The sequence below is a fragment of the Mustela nigripes genome, chromosome 12 (genome assembly GCF_022355385.1).
Source record: "Mustela nigripes isolate SB6536 chromosome 12, MUSNIG.SB6536, whole genome shotgun sequence".
In the NCBI taxonomy this organism is placed as follows: domain Eukaryota; kingdom Metazoa; phylum Chordata; class Mammalia; order Carnivora; family Mustelidae; genus Mustela; species Mustela nigripes.
The window spans coordinates 130,817,387-130,836,703 of record NC_081568.1 but is presented as its reverse complement, the minus strand read 5'-3'; the positions used below and the strand labels follow the sequence as shown (position 1 = coordinate 130,836,703).

General features: G+C 39.3%; 1 long non-coding RNA gene and 1 pseudogene across 3 annotated transcripts in view; one reads left to right on the top strand and one right to left on the bottom strand.

Moving 5' to 3' along the window:
- LOC132028014 (uncharacterized) overlaps positions 1 to 17,318 on the bottom strand; it is a 186,518-nt gene extending 169,200 nt beyond the window's left edge. Inside the window, exon 1 of one of the 3 annotated variants that reach the window (XR_009407314.1) lies at positions 17,163 to 17,318. This is a non-coding gene — a long non-coding RNA (uncharacterized LOC132028014). Of the gene's footprint in view, positions 1 to 3,368; positions 3,439 to 15,092; positions 15,297 to 17,162 lie in introns of those variants that run through there. The other 2 variants (XR_009407316.1, XR_009407315.1) reach the window with 2 other exon arrangements.
- Positions 3,814 to 4,808, top strand: LOC132028013 (heterogeneous nuclear ribonucleoprotein A1-like; annotated as a pseudogene).
- Positions 17,319 to 19,317: the final 1,999 nt, after the last annotated feature.

Sequence of the window (19,317 nt, the reverse complement as noted above, 5' to 3'; positions counted from 1 at the left end):
GTCTATTTTTCCTTTTCGTTTTGTTAATATTTGCTTTATACAGCATACACATTTAGAATTATTACAGCTTCCTGGTGAAATTAATATTATAGCGTTACAAAATATCCCAATTTGTCTTTAATGTTTCTTGCCTTTGGCTGATATTAATCTAGTAAGACCAGCTTTCTTGTTGGCATATGAATTACGTATCTCTTCCTACCCTTTCACTTTCAAACTTTCCCCATCTTCTAGTTTATGTGCATCACTTATAAGCAGCACATAATTACTGTGTTTGAACCTGGTCCCATAGTCTTTGTTTTCTAGTGGTGTCGGATAATTCATTTGCATTTAGTCATGAATGATACATTTGCAATTAAATCTCCATCTTATTACGTGTTTTCTATTTGTCTTGTCTACATTCTGTTCTTCTTTCTCTCCTATCTTGCCTAGTATCTTTTAATATTCCATTTTCCTATTTTTTTTTACAGATTTTATTTATTTATTTGACAGACAGAAATCACAAGTAGGCAGAAAGGCAGGCAGAGGGAGAGAGGGAGGAAGCAGTCTCCCTGCTGAGCAGAGAGCCCGATGTGGGGCTCAATCCCAGGACCCTGAGATCATGACCTGAGCTGAAGGCAGAGGCTTTAACCCACTGAGCCACCCAGGCACCCCTCCATTTTCCTATTAACTCAGTAGCTGTACATTCCTTTACTATCCTTTCGATGATTTCTGTAGATAAAGCAAGCTTCATATACTTACTGAAGTCGAATGTTCCCCCACTACTAGTTCCCACCACTCTTCCAAGACGACTCAGGTACTTTAGTACATACCTCTACATCTCCTTCCTTCTCACTTGCACTCTGTTCTTATTATGTACTTTAATTCTATACCTGTTTTAAGTGACAGCTGACTTAATTTTATTGTCTTATGTAGTAATGCTCCTTAGACTCATCCTTATAGCTACCAGTTTTTGCTTCTTCATTCTTCCCTGCATGTCAGAATTTCCATCTAAAATCAAGTTTTTGTTTTTGTTTCTTTGTGCTTGAAGAAGATGTTTTCTCAGCGGCTGATCTGCTGTGAAGGAATTGAAACATAAGTTTTATAAAAGCTTCCTGGTAAGGGCCCTTTCTAGTGTGTCCACATGATTATATGCTTTTATAAAATTTGCACAATAGGATGCTTTAGCCAAAATGAGCTAAGACCATAGACTCTTAAACTCATGTTTCCTCCCCATCAAACTTCCTTCCACAACAAATAGTACTTGATTGGATACAAGCTAAGAAAAGGCTGAGTTGCACAGACATTTAGCTTGGATTTAGTGGAATCTATTTTTGTGACTATTTTTGTCACTTCTGTATATAGCTAAATAATTCCTAACCATCTTGGGATATTCCTACCATCTGTTTTGCTGATTCACCTGGTACCATGACACAAAGCTGGAGGACCAGGGTTGTATCACAAGAATACATCCTATGGTGCTCTGTCTGCATTGGAAGTATGTGGTTATGCAATAAATAAATAAATAAATAAATGTATATAAAGTAAGAACAAAGAAGAAAAGATTGAAGTGCTCCAAACAACCAGCTGGTATGTGGGAAATTCTTTGATTCATCAGACACACAAAATCATAAAAGGAAGATTAGGTTCTAAATGATGATCAATAAAATCAAATGGTTTCTCTTATCAAGAATAGGTTAAATTAGAGCATAATAAATAAACATGCACATTTTCTTTCTTGATGGGAGATGTGTGAGGTAAAATGTATCAGAATTTCTGTTTGGGAAACATAAATATGAGTAATATACAAGCATCAAGCTTATTTGCGTGTGATGTTTTATGCATATCAACCGAAAGAATCATATTTTAGAGTATTTGATGCACATTTTCCTGATAATACTAGTAGTCTAAATGAAACAACAGGCAAAATATTTAAAAGAAGGATTATAGATATGTTTAGTAGTTCTTTAATTTAAATATATAATTTAGATTTGGGGACATCTGTAAGGTTTTTTTTGGTTTTTCTTTAAAGCATTTCTTTAATTTTATTCCAATAAAGTTTACTAATTAACTTAACTTTATACTCAAAACTTTGTTTCTCTTCAACAGGGACCCAAAGTTAATGAGTTGTAGGTACCATAAACCTTGAATCCAAATGATCCCTTTAATGGTTTATTCAATATTAAATATTCTGGCTTTTTGCTTAAATACAAATGTCTTCAATTCTCCATGAGAGGGGGAGATTTACTAGACTCTGAATTCTAGGTTATGAATTATTTTAATCCTTTGAAGATATTTCTCTTCTTTCTGGTTTTCGTTCTTTCTGTTGGAAGTCAGCTGACACTCTGAATGTTGCATCTTTTTAGATACACTATCTTTTTTTTTCCTGGCTGTTTTAAAGATTTTACTTTTTCATCCGTTTTAGTGGATTTACTGTGCTGTATGTCTTATTTATTATTTATAGTGCCTTGAATCTGTGGCTTGGTGTCTTTCACATTTCACAGAAAATTCAAAACAATTCTTTCTTATTGTTCCTGTTCTTGCCCTCTCTCCTTCCGTTCTAGAGTCCCAGAGGTGTAATCCTTTATTAGAAAGTTTTACGCGGGGCGCCTGGGTGGCTCAGTGGGTTAAGCCTCTGCCTTAGGCTCCGGTCATGATCTCAGGGTCCTGGGATCGAGCCCCGCATCGGGCTCTCTGCTCTTCAGGAAGCCTGCTTCCCTCTCTCTCTCTCTCTGCCTGCCTCTCTGCCTACTTGTGATCTCTGTCTGTCAAATAAATAAATAAAATCTTAAAAAAAAAAAAAAGAGAGTTTTATGCATCCCTATTTTGCATTTTCCCTCTTTTTGTCTCTGCATGCTTCATTCTGTCTATCTCCTTCTGAAATGTCTTCCAATTTATTATCGTCTATTCAACTCTAAATAATATATTTTTAACTCATCCATTAAATTCCTAAACTTAGATACTGGTGTGTTTTTTTGTTTGTTTGTTTGTTTGTTTGTTTTAGTTACATAAGTTCTGGAACTTATTACTTTTTATTATTTTGGCATCTTTCAAAATTTTCACTCATTTCCTTAAACATACTGAACAGAGTTATGTTAAAGTCTATATCTGACTTTTTCACTTCACCTAGCTACAGTATGTTGTCCCTCCTGGGATTTGGTCATATTTTTTTTTTCCTCTTGTATGTTTAGGTATTTTCTGTTGAATACCAGCCACTTTATATAAAAATAACGACAATTTGAGGCATAGAGTTATGTTATTTTTATCCCAATGAGAAATTAATTTCTCATTTAGGGACACTAACAAACCAAGAGAAACTTAATTATTTAAAGAAAAAGACTCAAACAAGGCTTCACCCTGAGAGGACAGGACTGTTTCCAGTTCACTCTTACCTTTAAGAAACAAATGTCTGGAGTTTCAGCCTAGGGAGTTGACCAAGATATCACCATCTTGGGAGGTTCTGAAATCCAATTTTTTAATGTAAAACCTGATGATCCCTTAAGAACTCTGGTTAAATGAAAAATAATAATAATAAGAGAAAGTCACAGAGGAAAGGGAAAAATGAGAAAACACCTGACTCAAGAACTATAAAGTTAACTATGTGGAAAATCCCTAAGAATCTACAAGAAAGCTACCAGAATTACTGAGTTTAATAAAATCACAGGATAAAAATTCAGCACACAAAAATCAATCACATATACTAGCAATGAATAATTGGAAACTTAAAAACAATACCATTTCTAGTTGCAAAAAATTAAATACCAATGTTATAAATCTAGAAAAAAAGAGCTCTTATTAAAAATCCTTAAAATTCCCTTCTGCCCGTGGATGCCGCCGAGTAAGCATCGTTAAAGTCTCCCCTCCCATCGCCGTCATGTCTAAGTCAGAGTCTCCCAAAGAGCCTGAACAGCTGCGGAAGCTCTTCATCGGAGGTCTGAGCTTTGAAACAACCGATGAGAGTCTGAGGAACCATTTTGAGCAATGGGGAACACTTACGGACTGTGTGGTAATGAGAGATCTGAACACCAAGCGCTCTAGAGGCTTTGGGTTTGTCACATATGCCACTGTGGAGGAGGTGGATGCAGCCATGAATGCCACACAAGGTGGATGGAAGAGTTGTGGAACCAAAGAGGGCTGTCTCAAGAGAAGATTCTCAAAGACCTGGTGCCCACTTAACTGTGAAAAAGATTTTTATTGGTGGCATTAAAGAAGACACTGAAGAACGTCATCTAAGAGATTATTTCGAACAGTAGGGGAAAATCGAAGTGATTGAGATCATGACTGACCGAGGCAGTGGCAAAAAGAGGGGTTTTGCTTTTATAACATTTGATGACCATGATTCTGTATGCAAGATTGTCATTCAAAAATACCATACTGTGAATGGCCACAACTGTGAAGTAAGGAAAGCGCTCTCTAAGCAAGAGATGGCTAGTGCCTCATCCAGCCAAAGAGGTCGAAGTGGTTCTGGAAACTTTGGTGGTGGTTGTGGAGGTGGTTTTGGTGGGAATGACAACATTGGTCATGGAGGAAACTTCAGTGGTCCAGGTGGCTTTGGTGGCAGTCGAGGTGGTGGTGGATATGGTGGCAGTGGGGATGGCTATAACGGATTTGGTAATGATGGAAGCAACTTTGGAGGTGGCGGAAGCTATAATGATTTTGGCAATTACAACCATCAATCCTCAAATTCTGGACCCATGAAAGGAGGCAATTTTGGAGGCAGAAGCTCTGGCCCTTATGGTGGTGGAGGCCAATACTTCGCCAAACCACGAAACCAAGGTGGCTATGTTGGTTCCAGCAGCAGCAGCAGCTACGGCAGTGGCAGAAGGTTTTAATTACTGGTAGGAAACAAAGCTTAGCAGGAGAGGAGAGCCAGAGAAGTGACAGGGAAGCTACCGGTTACAACAGATTTGTGAACTCAGCCAAGCACAGTGGTGGCAGGGCCTAGCTGCTACAGAGAAGACATGTTTTAGACAATACTCATGTGTATGGGCAAAAAAACTCGAGGACTGTATTTGTGACTAATTGTATAACAGGTTATTTTAGTTTCTGTTCTGTGGAAAGTGTAAAGCATTCCAACAAAGAGTTTTAATGTAGATTTTTTTTTTTTTTGCACCCATGCTGTTGATTGCTAAATGTAATAGTCTGATCATGACGCTGAATAAATGTGTCTTTAAAAAAAAATCCTTAAAATTCTAAAGAAGAATTAAATGATGACCTAAATAAAGAGATATATCATAATCATGGATTAGAAGATTCAATATAATAAAGATGTCAGTTCTTCCCAAACTCATCTATATATTCCTGGGGGAAAAAACCTCAAATCTTAGAACACCACATTTTTTAGAATAATATTTTATAGAACAAACTGGTTCTAAAAATTTATATGAAACAATAAAGAAGCTAGAATAGCTAAACAATTCTGGAAAAAGAAAAAAATATGTTGAAGGAAGTGAATCTGACACTTTACCAAAGATAGAGTGCTACTGGTGAGGGAATAGCAAACAAACCAATGGAACAGAAGAGAAAGTCCAGAAATATTCCTACACAGTTGTGGCAATCTGATTTTTGACAAAGATATGCAAAATTTAATGGATAAATTAGGATCTTTTCAACAAATCGTACTGGAGCAATTACACACCAGTATGCAGGAAAAAAATGTGACCTTTGACCTAAGCTTATTTATACAAAAACTAATTCCAAGTAGATCACAGATATAAATGTAAACATAAAATTATAAAACTTATAGAAGAAAAAAAAGGAAACATACCCATGACCTAGAGTTTGGTGAAGTGCCCATAGACATTATGCTAAAATCATGAGCCATAAAGAATTAGGCTTCATTAATATTAAAAATTTTACTCTGTGATAGTCTGTTAAGAGAATGAAAAATCAAAACACAGACTGAAAGGAAGCATGAAATCACACTTAAGACACAGGATTTATATCTAAAATATATGATGAATTCTCCTTCCTTATGCTGGGGTAGAAGGTATAAAGGAGAAAGAGTAACACTTTCTCTGCTCCCTCTTTATGGAAGAAAACCTCAGGAAGTGTTTGCTACTTGCAGTCACTAGTTTTTCATTCTCTTAACTACTGAGCTTAATCATTAAGCCTGTGGTCAACCAGGGCTGAGATTTTCCCTCTCAGGGCAGGAGAGTAAGCCTTCAGGGCAGAGCCCTGCTCCCATCTTCATTAGACCACTCTCCCAAGGCCAGCCACTGCTCTTTTGTGTTTTATCCAGGGACAACTTGTGCACAGCTTAGATTTGAGTCCAGTATATTCTGGAATTGGTCAGAAAAGAGGATTAATTAAATCAATTCCACTGTGTACTCAAGGCTGGAAATAAAAGTCTCTTCTCTATGTTGGTTCTCAAGTTACTTCTAGCCACATTATCCAAAACAGCAAATCCTAAATCCTGCAATGATATGAAATGCCAACATGAAGACACTTGAATAATAAACTGCCAACATAGAGATGGACCAAGATTCAATATAAACCGCTTCCTATTATCACATTCCCAGAGAGAAAACATCAGAGATTAAATTTACTTGCAAGTTTAAGTCCAAAAACATTCAAGTTCAAAAACACTGAACTTCAAAATCAAATTTTCTTGCTCTTGAGAGTTAAAAGCCCCAAAGAGCCTCCTTCCAGATTTTCATTCTGTTCAGTCTCAGTCAGAGGCATTCTTAATGCCTAGCCCAGACAGCATGCTGATTTACATATTCTAGGCAAGATTATGTGCTCAAAAGAGCACTTCATTTTCCAGACTAGACAGAGACTTGGGGTTATCTGAATTAAAAAAAAAAAAAAAAAAAAAAAAAAGGTGAAGAAGAATGTTGGTCACCTATGAACATAAATTAAGAAAAATCTTGCATCAAAAGTTAATAATATCACTGTGCATTCACCATTACCTAGGGGAGAAGAGGGAATCTATCTGTGCACACTGCCTCCTCTTCAAAAGAGTGGCACATTTGAAATATACTTGCCTTAACAAAGGCGGGAAATTCACAATGGTACCCCAAGATCTTGGTGAAACACAAGCACCATTACTGGAGCACAGAGTGGAAAATGTCAATTCACAGATACTCTCCATGGAGTGTCGGGGTCCCAGAAACATGGAGCTTCGTGTGTTGTAGGCTGTGTAGGTAGGTTGCTTTGACAGAGAGGGAATCAGGTCAACGGGAGACAGAATAATGTTTATAGGTACAGAAGCATGTAGGCTGAGAAAACCCTTATTTAAATAAACCCGAAATTTCTACCCCCACCCTTTTTTAAATCACATCCTTTTCAGCTGTACAACCTTTCCTCAACTTCTCTCCAAACTGAAGCCCCTACAGGACAAGTTGGTTTGCTCTTCATACTGGCTTTGTTTGCCTGAGTCTTGTTTTCAATCTGGTATTGGTAAGACAGGAAAGAGGCCTGTCGTGAAAGTAATTAGGGACGAGGCCTGCACAGTTCAGTCCTAGCAACTGTGTACCTGTGTGCCTTCGACCAAATTTCATCCTGAGTCAAAAAAGGACACATTCTACAATTTTCTTGTAGAATCTCACCTTCTTGACCTGTTGTGCTCTTTTACATGTGGTCCTAAAACTACGCATGTCCTTTTGGCTTTGTTAACTTATTATATCCAATATCCCCTAAAGAAATTATATGTATGTATATATCAAAACTAATATTACCAAGCAAAAAGAAGTAAAAGAGTTTAAAGAAGCCAGTCTTTAGTTGAGAGAATCCAAACTTTTTAGTTAAAATAACACTGATTTTCAATGATACATAACATGTATATATATGATTTATATAATTGTGTTCTATGTATGTGTATGTTTTAGGATTTTTCTTCTAATTAAATATATCAGTGATTTTTTTTATAAAATGGTAGTCATTTCTGTGTCAATATGTAATAGGTTAAAGAAATCTATAAAATCAGGTGGTAAACATTTTGAACTGTTTTTATTAGTCCTATAATAACAATGTGATATCCTAATGTAATTTTTGTTAAAATTCCTGTAATCCAAATAATAAAATATATCTTGGTTTTGTGTATCTCCTTACAAATATCTCTTAGGTATATAAGATCTTGTAAACCTTAGAGCAACTCTATGAGCTAGTGTATTATTGTTTCCATTTTATATATATTTTTAAAGATTTTATTTATTTATTTGACAGAAGGAGATCACAAGCAGGCAGAGAGAGGGGGGGAAGCAGGCTCCCTACTGAGCAGAGAGACCCTGGGATCATGACCCCAGCCAAAGGCAGAGGCTTTAACCCACTTAGCCACCCTGGTGCCCCTTGTTTCCATTTTATAAATGAGTAAGCTGAGATTTAGGGCTAGATTTTCTGTACTCCAGATATGTATTTATTTATTTGTTTGTTCATTTATTTATTTATTTAAAGAGATTTTATTTATTTACTTGAGAGAAAAAGAAAGAACACACCTGGGGGCAGGCAGAAGGGGCAGAGAAAGAAGTAGATGCCCCACTGAGCAGGAAGCCTGACTCTGTGCTCCATCCCAGGACCCTGGGATCATGACTTGAGCCAAAGACAGACACTTTCATTGACTGAGCCACCAATGTGCCCCCTCCAGATATTTAATAAATAATCGATCTTGGGTTTAAAAATAAGTCTGATGACTCTTAACTCTTTGCTTTTCCTGCAACATTCACTAAGACTGGGAGAATTTTAGGGAATCATCATTATTAGCACAATATTCAGCTAATGCCTTAATAATACCATGTAATAAATTACCCTTAAGTTGAGTGTCTCACCTTCAATGTTATTGATATTTTGTGCCAGAGAATTCTTCGTTGTATGGTCTATTCTCCTCATGGTGAGAAGTGTCACGGCATCTAGAAGCCCTGAAGTAGACAGAGTAATAGCTATCCAAACATGCCCACATTCTAATTCTAGAACCTATAAATATGTTACCTTTGATGCAAAGGCCTTTGCAGCTATGACAAAGGTGATGGAATATTACTCTCAGGATCATATTTCATAATGTAAGATTTATCTTAACACACTGGAGAAAGAGATCCTCCTCTTGGCCTTGAAAAGTAAATAGTCATATTTTGAACTGCCTATAGAGTGAGCCGCATGATACAGAATGGCATGCAACCTCTAAGACCTCAGATATCCTCCAGATTACAGCCAGTAATAAGCCAAATGAGACTAGAAGTAGATTCTTCCCTAGCCGAACCTGCAGACAAAAACACAGACTGACTACACTTTGCACACTGTTGAGACAGCAGAGAACCAAGATAAGCAATGCCCACAATCTTGACCCACAGAAACCGTGGGATAATAAATGAGTGTTGTTTTAAGCCAATAAGTTTCAGGTAATTTGTTATGCGACACTGAAAACTAATGCACCATGACAGTGAATAAGACATGCCTTAAGGCAATGAATGGTAGTTCTGGCAGGGAAAGCAAATCAGTACCCAGAGTTAGTGTCTACCCTAATAAGAACAATGTGTCTCTTCCATGATGGAAGTGGTCCCATGTAAGCAGCTAACTAATTCCCCTGGAGCACTGTGCTATCACAGGAACTTGAGGGTTGGTCTGCTGTCAAAAGGTTGGGCACTCAGCAGTGGCTGTACCCCAGTCAGCCTTGGTGATTAGAAATCCCGTTTTGCTCAGCCGAAAGCCAACCTCTAACCCTAACACAATAGGCACTTTGTGACCCTACTGGACAAGAACAGACAGGGTTGGGGAAAGAAAGAGGTCTCACTGATATCCTTAGGACATTTCATGTGACTTCTTAAACAAAAGCAGTCATTTTTATCTCTGCTGCTTTTTCTCTTGAATCGAGTGAGGACTTGGCTTTTTTATTTATGGTCTTTGATGAGGTTTCAGTCTTAGGTCAGGTGGGGCTCTATTCATCCAAAGGTTTGACTGGGTCTGGAGGATCCACTTCAAAGGTAGATCACTCACATGGCTGGCGAGTTTGAGTCCTGGCTCTGACCTTGGCATCCCTATTACTTGAGCACAGCTGCTTAAATTCTATGAGCTCCAGTCTACTTGGTTGGTGATCACAAGTCAGAGCACGTGACAAAGATGATACTCAATGGAAGGACACTACTCCTATCATACAGGAGAGGAATGGGAGCTCATGTTGGCAGTATGACCAGGAGTTTGTGCTTGAGGAACAAGCCCCCCAAATTATTAGAATGTGACTCAAACATAAGAACCCTGATGGTCCCAGAGAGCTAACTCCTTTATGGTCCTTCTACCGTCTTCTACCACAATGCAGTGTAATTAATTGTCCAGCAGCAAGGACTCAGCGCAAAGCCATTTAGCCCATGCTTTCTGATGAGTCGATCCCTTTCCATCCCCTAAGGTGAACCAGAGATTTCCACATAGCTTTTTGCTGTTCCTTCCTTACTGCTAGTTAAGTCCTTGTCAGTCGTACCCACTCCATGTGTAACCTGCTGTTACCTCTTGTGCTTCCCACCTGTCTCTTTGCTCACGATGCTCCTTCCTTGTCAGAAAATCTACACTTGTTTCAGGGTCCGTACTAAATTTCACTACCATCTTTAGAATTAATCCTGACAGAGTTTTCTTTCCTTGGAAGTCTCTTAGAATATATTGTGCCTACATCAGTCTAAACCTTATCTTCCATTACCCTAGAAGCCCCCTGACACAGGGGTGACAATGTCTTTAACATTCTTCATGGGGCCTAGTACAGCATGCTTTTTCTAATATACATTTGAAAATTCATTTTGAGTATTAGACTACCAATTAATTCTTGAAATTACTTCAAGAATTAATTCACATCTTTGCAGTAAACTGACATTCATCTTCAGTGTGAAAATCACAACAATGCTAAACATTTGTATTCCTGTGAAAAGTAAACACTGAATAGGAAAGACCCTTTTTTATTTCTTCTCTTTGAAACAGTTTTTTTTCTCCATTTTACATGAGCACCAAGAACACACAGTTTCCTGACACTATTTAATGCCTATGGCATTCTAATAAATTCACAATAGTCCAGAAGGGACTTTAAAGGGTAAAGTAAGGCACCCTTTTTCTGAAATAAAACTGCAATTAACTCTGCCTAGAAAAGGGAATTTTATATAAATATATAATATATATAAGAATATTTTATGTATATATATATATATATATATATATATATATATATATAAAATACATACACATACACACACACTCTTAAGAATGTGCTTTAGAGAACTGGATTAGAAAGGGAAGTCAGAGTAGTCAGTCTTTCAACCCTGATTAACTCCTTTCTGTTTCCACAGTTCCTGTCTTTGCACTGATCCTCCCTGGGCTGCCTTCTGGCATTCCCAAGGAGAATATGCTCAAGGAGAACATATATATATATATATATATATATATATATATATATATATATATATATTCTGGTTGCTATTTTCTGTCCCAATTTAGAGCGAATGGAATTCTCTTTGTATTCTTTAAAACAGTTCCCAGGCCCATGTCTCCTGAATCAGCATCAACTACTATACAGCAGCAATTTTTCATTCGGGGTAAAGTCACTTCATAGAACAGCCATCAAGGTAAAGCCAAATATTAAAATGTGAGGACCCTAGGGCTTTAAGAGGTCTTCTAATTTATTCCTCTGACTTCAGGTATAAACACACAATCCATCACAAGGGAGACTCTCCCAGGTTTCAAGATTTTAGGGGGAAAAAAAAATTCCAATCCCCTGTGTCCACTGATTTCCAACTTCATACAACTCGCTGTGCTGTTTCCTGGTGTGACTGATGGTGGTGGCCTGGTTTAGTTGGGCTTAATGAAGTTCGATTTGTTTTGTTCTTTGACAATCTCTTATTAGAATTAGAATTATAAGCTAATTGCAGATAGGATAGCCTAATTATCTTTCAGCATTTATTTCCTAACTCAGTTTCTTGATGCTCAGAAATCACACTTGTCCACTCTTCATTTGGCCAGTGCCTTTGGATCTGTCTCTAGATTGTCCTCAACCATCTCTGGGCACTACCAATGGAATAACAGAGATGACTCTAGTAACTCCATACATAAGCATGGCTGAGTTTGCCACTGAACTTTCCTCCTTGCCAGTAATTCCAACTTCACCCTTCTATTCCATGTGCCCAGCCTCCTAATGTTGGCACCATGGACACTGAAGAAGTCTAGTCAAGTTGCAAACTAGATTCAGATGTTATGGTCACAACTAACTGCTCCCTCTTCTGTGTTCCCCATGCGCTTTATACTTATGTTTATTAGAAGACATGTTTGTGTGTGTGTGTGTTTTATTTGACAGATTGAGATCACAAGTAGGCAGAGAAGCAGGCAGAGAGAGGAAGAAGCAGGCTCCCTGCTGAGCAGAGAGCCCGATGTGGGGCTTGATCCCAGAACCCTGGGATCATGACCTGAGCCGAAGGCAGAGGCCCACTGAACCACCCAGGTGCCCCAGATGACATATGTTTTTAGATACATATCTGTTTCTTATACATATTAAAAAATACAAACAGTCAAGGACAGGAACCACGAGATTGCCTGTCTAGAATAAGTGTTCAATAAATGTGAAAAAGCAAAAGATGCAAGGAAGAAAGGAAATTAGTTTAGAACTGGAGGAGTTCACAAGAAAAGTTTAAGTCTGACCATATTTTATGAAGAAAGAAAGTTAGACAATAAGAAATTAAGTGAACCAAAGCCATGTGCCCATTAGTGAGAGGCTGTTTTGGGCATTAATGAATTCAGAAGCACCCTGTATCCATTCCCATGCAGTTGGTAAGAGCACTCCAACCTTAGATCCTTAGTCATCCTTTTTAAACTCTTAGGGAAAAAGGAGTTTCCCTGTCTGGCAGCCTTGAGCCTGGGAAGATTCAGGACAGGGGCTACTGGCACCCACTGTACACCATTTGGAGACTGAGAATAAAGTTGACACAGAGAAAACTAAAAACTTGAAAGTTAAAGAGAGACTGGGTCCATGGATGCTTTTTACACCTGAGTCACGACAATCCTGTAGAAGGATTATATTTCCTTTTTTTACTTAACTGGGACCTGTGCTTTCTGACTTGGTCATAAATGAAATCATGCAGTACTAGAACTAATAACGTCGGGTCATCTAACTCTCAACCTGTGTTCTTCTCACTACCTAGGTACTGCCTGCCCCCTTCCCAATATTGTTTCCTTTTTCCATTATCAATCAAAGAACAAATCAAAGGATGAAGCTTCTCTGGCAATTCTACTCTGAATGGGAAGCTTGTAGCTTTTATTTTTTTTTTAAGATTTTATTTATTTATTTGACAGAGAGAGATATCACAAGTAGGCAGAGAGGCAGGCAGAGAGAGAGAGAGGAGGAAGCAGGCTTATCCACAGAGCAGAGAGCCCGAAGCGGGGCTCGATCCCAGGACCCTGGGATCATGACCTGAGCTGAAGGCAGAGGCTTTAACCCACTGAGCCACCCAGGTGCCCCAGTTTACAGCTTTTAAAGGAGACCTCGGTTATGTTCGCATGGGCCTGCATCTGATGGGTAGAAGGAGTACCTCACCATCCCAATGCAGCTCGATCCCTGTTTATCCATCCCCAAAACATGCTTGCTAGTTAAAAAATAAAAGCACAAAGCTCCAATATTCCCAGAGCCTTCAGTCTCATTCCAAATGTGTTCCAATTTCTGTTTATTCAGAGTTGAAAACCAGAGCCCTAGGGAGCCCTGAGTTCTGGTACATACATATGTATGACCTTATGAATGCAGAGGCAGAAATTCTGTGCATCCAGAAAGCTCTGCGTCAGAGGTGGTTCCTAGACTATTGTTGGAATTGATTTCCTCAGGCTGTTAAGATGACTTTTGTGACCTTACTATTATAGCAGAAAGGGTCTTATTTGCTCAGTAACTGATCTAGTAGCTTTGCGTAAACATACTCTCTTCCCTGGCTAGGTTGGTACCAGCTAAACTAAACCAGAGGGAAATCCCACCTCCAGAAATCAGCACAGCACTCTGATCTATAGTTAATATTTCAAAAAATAAAATACAATAGTCTGCTGAAGTTTTCTGCCAGGCCTGGGAGAAACCTGCAGCCACAGCGGAGGAGAGATATAAGAATCAATTTACATTATGTCAGCTTATGATTTAAAAATAGTTTACACTTTAAGATAGAAGAATATTCATTCCAATACTGGGTTGGCAAATGAATCACAAGAGCCTAAATCCCCATCAGTAGAAAGCTGGTTAAGTGAATTATGATACACACCTCAGTGGGCTTCTATAGAGCTATTAAAATGAAGAAGGCTGGGCTCTGTGACCTGATCTGAAATAATCTCTGAGGCATCTTTTAAAATGAAAAAAGCAAGGGGGCAGGAGATTGCACGCACAATCTAAGTAGTCATGTTAAATGAAGGGAGAGGGAGCTCTATTAATATGCACACACACACTCACACACACACACACACACTTTGATATGCTGAGAACATTCCAGAAAGGATCCGCAAGCAAAGAGTATCAGACATGACTTCAGGGAAGGGAACTGGAGAATACCTTTACAATATATTTCCTTTTGTGCTATTTGAATATGTGTTACCATGTCTTCACATAGCCTATTATAATAAAAATAAAGAACAATATTCCAAGGTCTGACTTTGATTTAGAGTTTAACAATAAAAACATTAAGATTTTATATTCCTTTCTTCCTTTAAGGCAAAAGCAGGCCTTTCCCATCTTTGTAACTTGCCTTTGAACAAATAGGCTCTAGTATTTTTAGACTTTCTCCCTGGAGTCCAAAGCTCACTGTATTAAAGCAGCCCGGGAAATATAGAGGAGTTGGAGCCCAGGTTCTGTGTCCTAAATGTTTTTTGGTCATGGATAAAGTAGCTTTTCCCCTATAGTGCTGGTTAGAGGAGTAGGACATGCACTGGGGTAATTTCTTCTTTCTTGCTAGATTAAAGGAAGGGTTTAATTTTTTTTTTTTTTTAATTCTCTCTCTCTCTCTCTCTCAGAGAAGGTTCTGTTATTCTTTTCCTCAAAGTGAACACACATCTGAAAACAGCTCTAGTGCATTTCTGCTGGAAGGAGCAAGAAGCTATTAACAGCAGCACTTGAGGCTGCTGTGAAAGTCCATTACCCCAGAAATAGATTAAGGCAAGTTTGCAAAAATGTGTTCCCCCAGCATTATCACTCTTACCTGAAAGAATGTGGCTCCTGTTTAGCAGGAGACAGATGTTCTTATCTCATTTCACTGAAGAACTAAAGTGAGACCCAAAAAAAAAGACAAAGTCTGCCCCCTGAGCCTTTGCTCTGCTTCTTTCCTTTGGAATCGCATATTTTAGACGGGGTCATTTTTTTCTCTGCATACCTCCACCCCAGCCACCTCCTCGGAGGTCCTTCATAGCAGCTGCCTGGGACTGTGGCTCTGAAATATCTAGCTTGAGTTTACACCCAGACAGCCCAGACTCGGGGGAACTGGATCCTCGAACAATGAAGGGAAGGACCAAGCCTAAGCCTTTGTCACTTGTGAGGCAATTTGCATAAACTCAACCCACAGCTGTTCCTTAGGCACAGAACTGTACTCGTGTCAGCTCCAGACAGACTCTAACTAGTGACAAAACCATATAAGTAGAAACATAGTCCTGTGGCTCCTCTACTTTTTCTCCTCCTCCTCCTGACATCCTGCCCTTTGCAGCACTCCAAAGGGCAAAGGATAAAGTTCAACTGGGCCCTGGTTCGTGTTTCAAAGAGGACTCTGACAGGGCCTGGGAGAAACCTGCAGCCACAGCAGAGGAGAGATGTAAGAATCAATTTACATTATGTCAGCTTATGATTTAAAAATAGTTTACACTTTAAGATAGAAGAATATTCATTCCAACGCTGGGTTGGCAAATGAATCACCAGAGCCTAAATCCCCATCAGTAGAAAGCTCAAGTCGAACCTTGCCTCATTCCCAAAAGATGTACAGTTCTCAGGAAGTTCATGTCCAACACGAATCTAGCGTCCCAGATTTCTTCCATTTAGTATATAGGCAAGAAAATCACGAGTCAAGACCAGAAGGCTTATTTGTCAAGCTTGAGAAGAAGGCTATGTATGGAAGAAGACCACCCCCCTGTAAGCTCTACCCTGTCAGGACTACACTTCAGACATCAGAGGTAAGAAGGGATAGCCCGTCATATACAATGAATAACAAAATTTGAGATCAAGAAAGTAGTAAGATTTCCCCATCTCCAGATCAGTGATTCCTAAATCTGGCTTCATCCCCATTTCACAAGCCTGAGACTTTCCTGTAGAAATTCTGACAAGGTGATACTCCTCAGGATCCTGCTGTCCCTACAGGCTTCTGCCATCTGGCCTCAGCTGAACACGCACAGTAGCTCTGGCCGAGGACCCTCAGCCACTGGGACCGCCTGATGCTCTCTCCCTGGTGACCAAGACTGATCAGACACACCCAGACATTTGCTACCTTCTGCCCTGGATGGCACTTTCTTGAGTGTAGTGTACTGTCTCATCGTAGCCCTGCAGGGTAGGCAAGCAAGGATATTTATCTCCATTTTACAGGTGAGAAAACGGAAGATCCAAGAGACTTGCTGAAGTTCAGAGCATACTGAGTCAGAAACAGATCCGGAATTCCCAAAAAAGCCTCTATAAATAGTTTCCCTCTAGCATGGCAGCTTCCTGTAGGTTTACGGTCCAAGATGAGCTGTCTAGATGCTGGCAACCATTTTGCTTCCTAGGACCAAAGGGAAAAGCATGAAATCCTGGCCAGAGCTAAAGAGGACAACCCTTTAATTGTATAGATAAGGAAACTGAAGCACAGTGACTTGCCCAAAATTGCACAACCAGGTGGTGGCAAGAAAAATAAACAACCGTGGGATTACAGTTAATGCAGACCAAAAGCAGAGCAAGATGGAGGGGAACTGTGTATCTCCTGCTCGGTGTTTCAACAAAGTCGAAGTGATTACTACACAGAGAGCTGCTGTGTATTTGGAAAACTGCCCACTCCATTGAGAAATGGACCATGGCAAGGAGTAGCCATACAAATCACTGAGGTCACCTTGATGGTCTTTATGAGTGTGCCAGCCAGTCTCTGACTACTTGTGTGTGTGTGTGTGTGTGTTTTGTGTATGCTTTTGTGTGTTGTTTAGTTGCCAAGGGGATGCTCAAGCAAGCAGGAGCCTGTATACATTCAGCAAAGGTAAAAAAAAAAAAAAAAAAAAATCCCTGGAAAGTGTTAGCATAATTACCCAGCCAGTCTGTTTCTTACCTGGAGGTAAATGCAGTCTCTACAATTCCTGTCAGTTGTGACGATCATTCATGATGCAGAAGTGTGCAGGGAAAAGGTCCCCCCTCTCTCATTCCATCTAATTTCTCTAACCCTCTAGCGTAGCTAGAGATGAACCCAACTCCTATAAAACAGAAACAAACTTCAAATCCATGTCAGAGCCTGCCAGAGAGAATGATTTACAAACTGCCAGCAGAACATTGGTGTAAACAAGATAATGCACATTAATTCTCTGCGAGTCAATTAGCATTCAGTTATTCTGAACAGGGTCTGACCTTGATGCTTGAGGATCTGAACAGAATGCAACCTGTAGCTTAAAGGAAAATGCCACCTTTTCTTCTCGGATTGGCAGGTCTCAAGGATTCAAAGTCTCAAGAAGCACTCTTCCTCATAAAGACGCACAAAGGGACAAACCCTGTCTCAACAGAACTCTTGCATTTCACAACTGATGTCTTTTTGCCTTTGAGGCCACAAACACTTTGATGACTCTCACCTTTGATCTAAATTTCTAAAGGATCTAAGTGTTATGCTGCATTCCAGAGGCATCTTTCACTTCAAGTCATCTGAAGGTTTAAAAGGTCTTAAAATAAGAACTGCACACATTTCTTTGGATATTTCTTAAATTGTTAATTCAAAGAAGAGGATTTGTTTGTATTTGTTATGCTTATTAGCATTATCTGTGCTTTGGGGGGGGGGGGTTCCTTGGATCTGGGGAAATGATCAACCAGAGTCCCTCACAATATTTTCCTATTCCAGATACTCTAAAAAGATGTGTGACCCACTTGAGTCCACTGGAGCAGAGTTTCCCAAAGTTGAACGTGCACATGAATCTCCGTGGGCCTTTTAAAAGGAGATCACCCCAAAGATACAGATGTAGTGAAAAGAAGGAAAACATGCACCCCAATGTTCATGGCAGCAATGTGCACAACAGCCAAACTGAGGAAGGAGCCCAGATGCCCTTCAACAGATGAATGGATAAAGAAGATGTGGTCCATATATACAGTGGAATATTACTCAGATCAGAAAGGATGAATACCCAACATTTGCATCACCATGGATGGAACTGGAGGAGATTATGCTAAGTGAAATCAGTCAAACAGAGAAAGTCAATTATCATATGGTTTTACTCATATGTGGAACATAAGTAATAGCACAGAAGAGCAGAGGGGAAAGAAGGTAAATCTGAAGGGGGGAAATCAGAGAGGGAGACAAACCATGAGAAACTCTGGGCTCTGGGAAACAGACTGAGGGTTTCAGGGGGGAGTAGAAAGGGGGATGGGGTAGCCGGGTGATGGGTATGAAGGAGGGCACCTGTTGTGAGGAGCACTGGGGGTTCTATGCAACTAATGAATCACTGAACACTACATCAAAAATATATTTAGAAATATATAAATATATATATAAGCATATATATATATATAAATATACATATATAAAATAAAATAAAAATAAAGAGAGGTTCTGATTTAGTAGATGTGGAGTGGAAGCTGAGATTCTACAAATCTTATAAGCTCCCAGCTGATACAGATGCTGCCGGTCCAACCGCCACACTGCAAGGCACTACCTGAGGCACTTGTCTGAGAGCCTTTTTCCATGGAACATGTAATTCTTTAAAATTGGGTCCTTTTGGGGTGCCTGGGTGGCTCAGTGGGTTAAAGCCTCTGCCTTCGGCTCAGGTCATGATCCCAGGGTCCTAGGATGGAGCTCCACATCAGGCTCTCTGCTCAGCGGGGAGCCTGCTTCCTCCTCTCTCTCTGCCTGCCTTTCTTCCTGCTTGTGATCTCTCTCTGTCAAATAAATAAATAAAATCTTTTGTAAAAAAAAAAAAAATGGTTCCTTTCACAATTTCAAGACTCTGCTATTTGTAACAGAGGTGTTCACTAAATGCTATTCCAGATGAGGGGTCTCAAACTTTCCCAGTTCATAATACCCTAGGCATTCAGGTTTAGAGGAACTCCTCCAACACCAACCCCTGCATACCCAGTGGGCCCCCATTTGAAATAAGTGTTCTGTTTGTTCTTGTCAGTTTGCTTACTGTTTATTTGTTTTGCAGGGTTCATAGTTGTCCACCCTTGTTAACTGGATAGAGACAAACCCCAATTTTTTTAAACATATATATATATATATATATATTTTT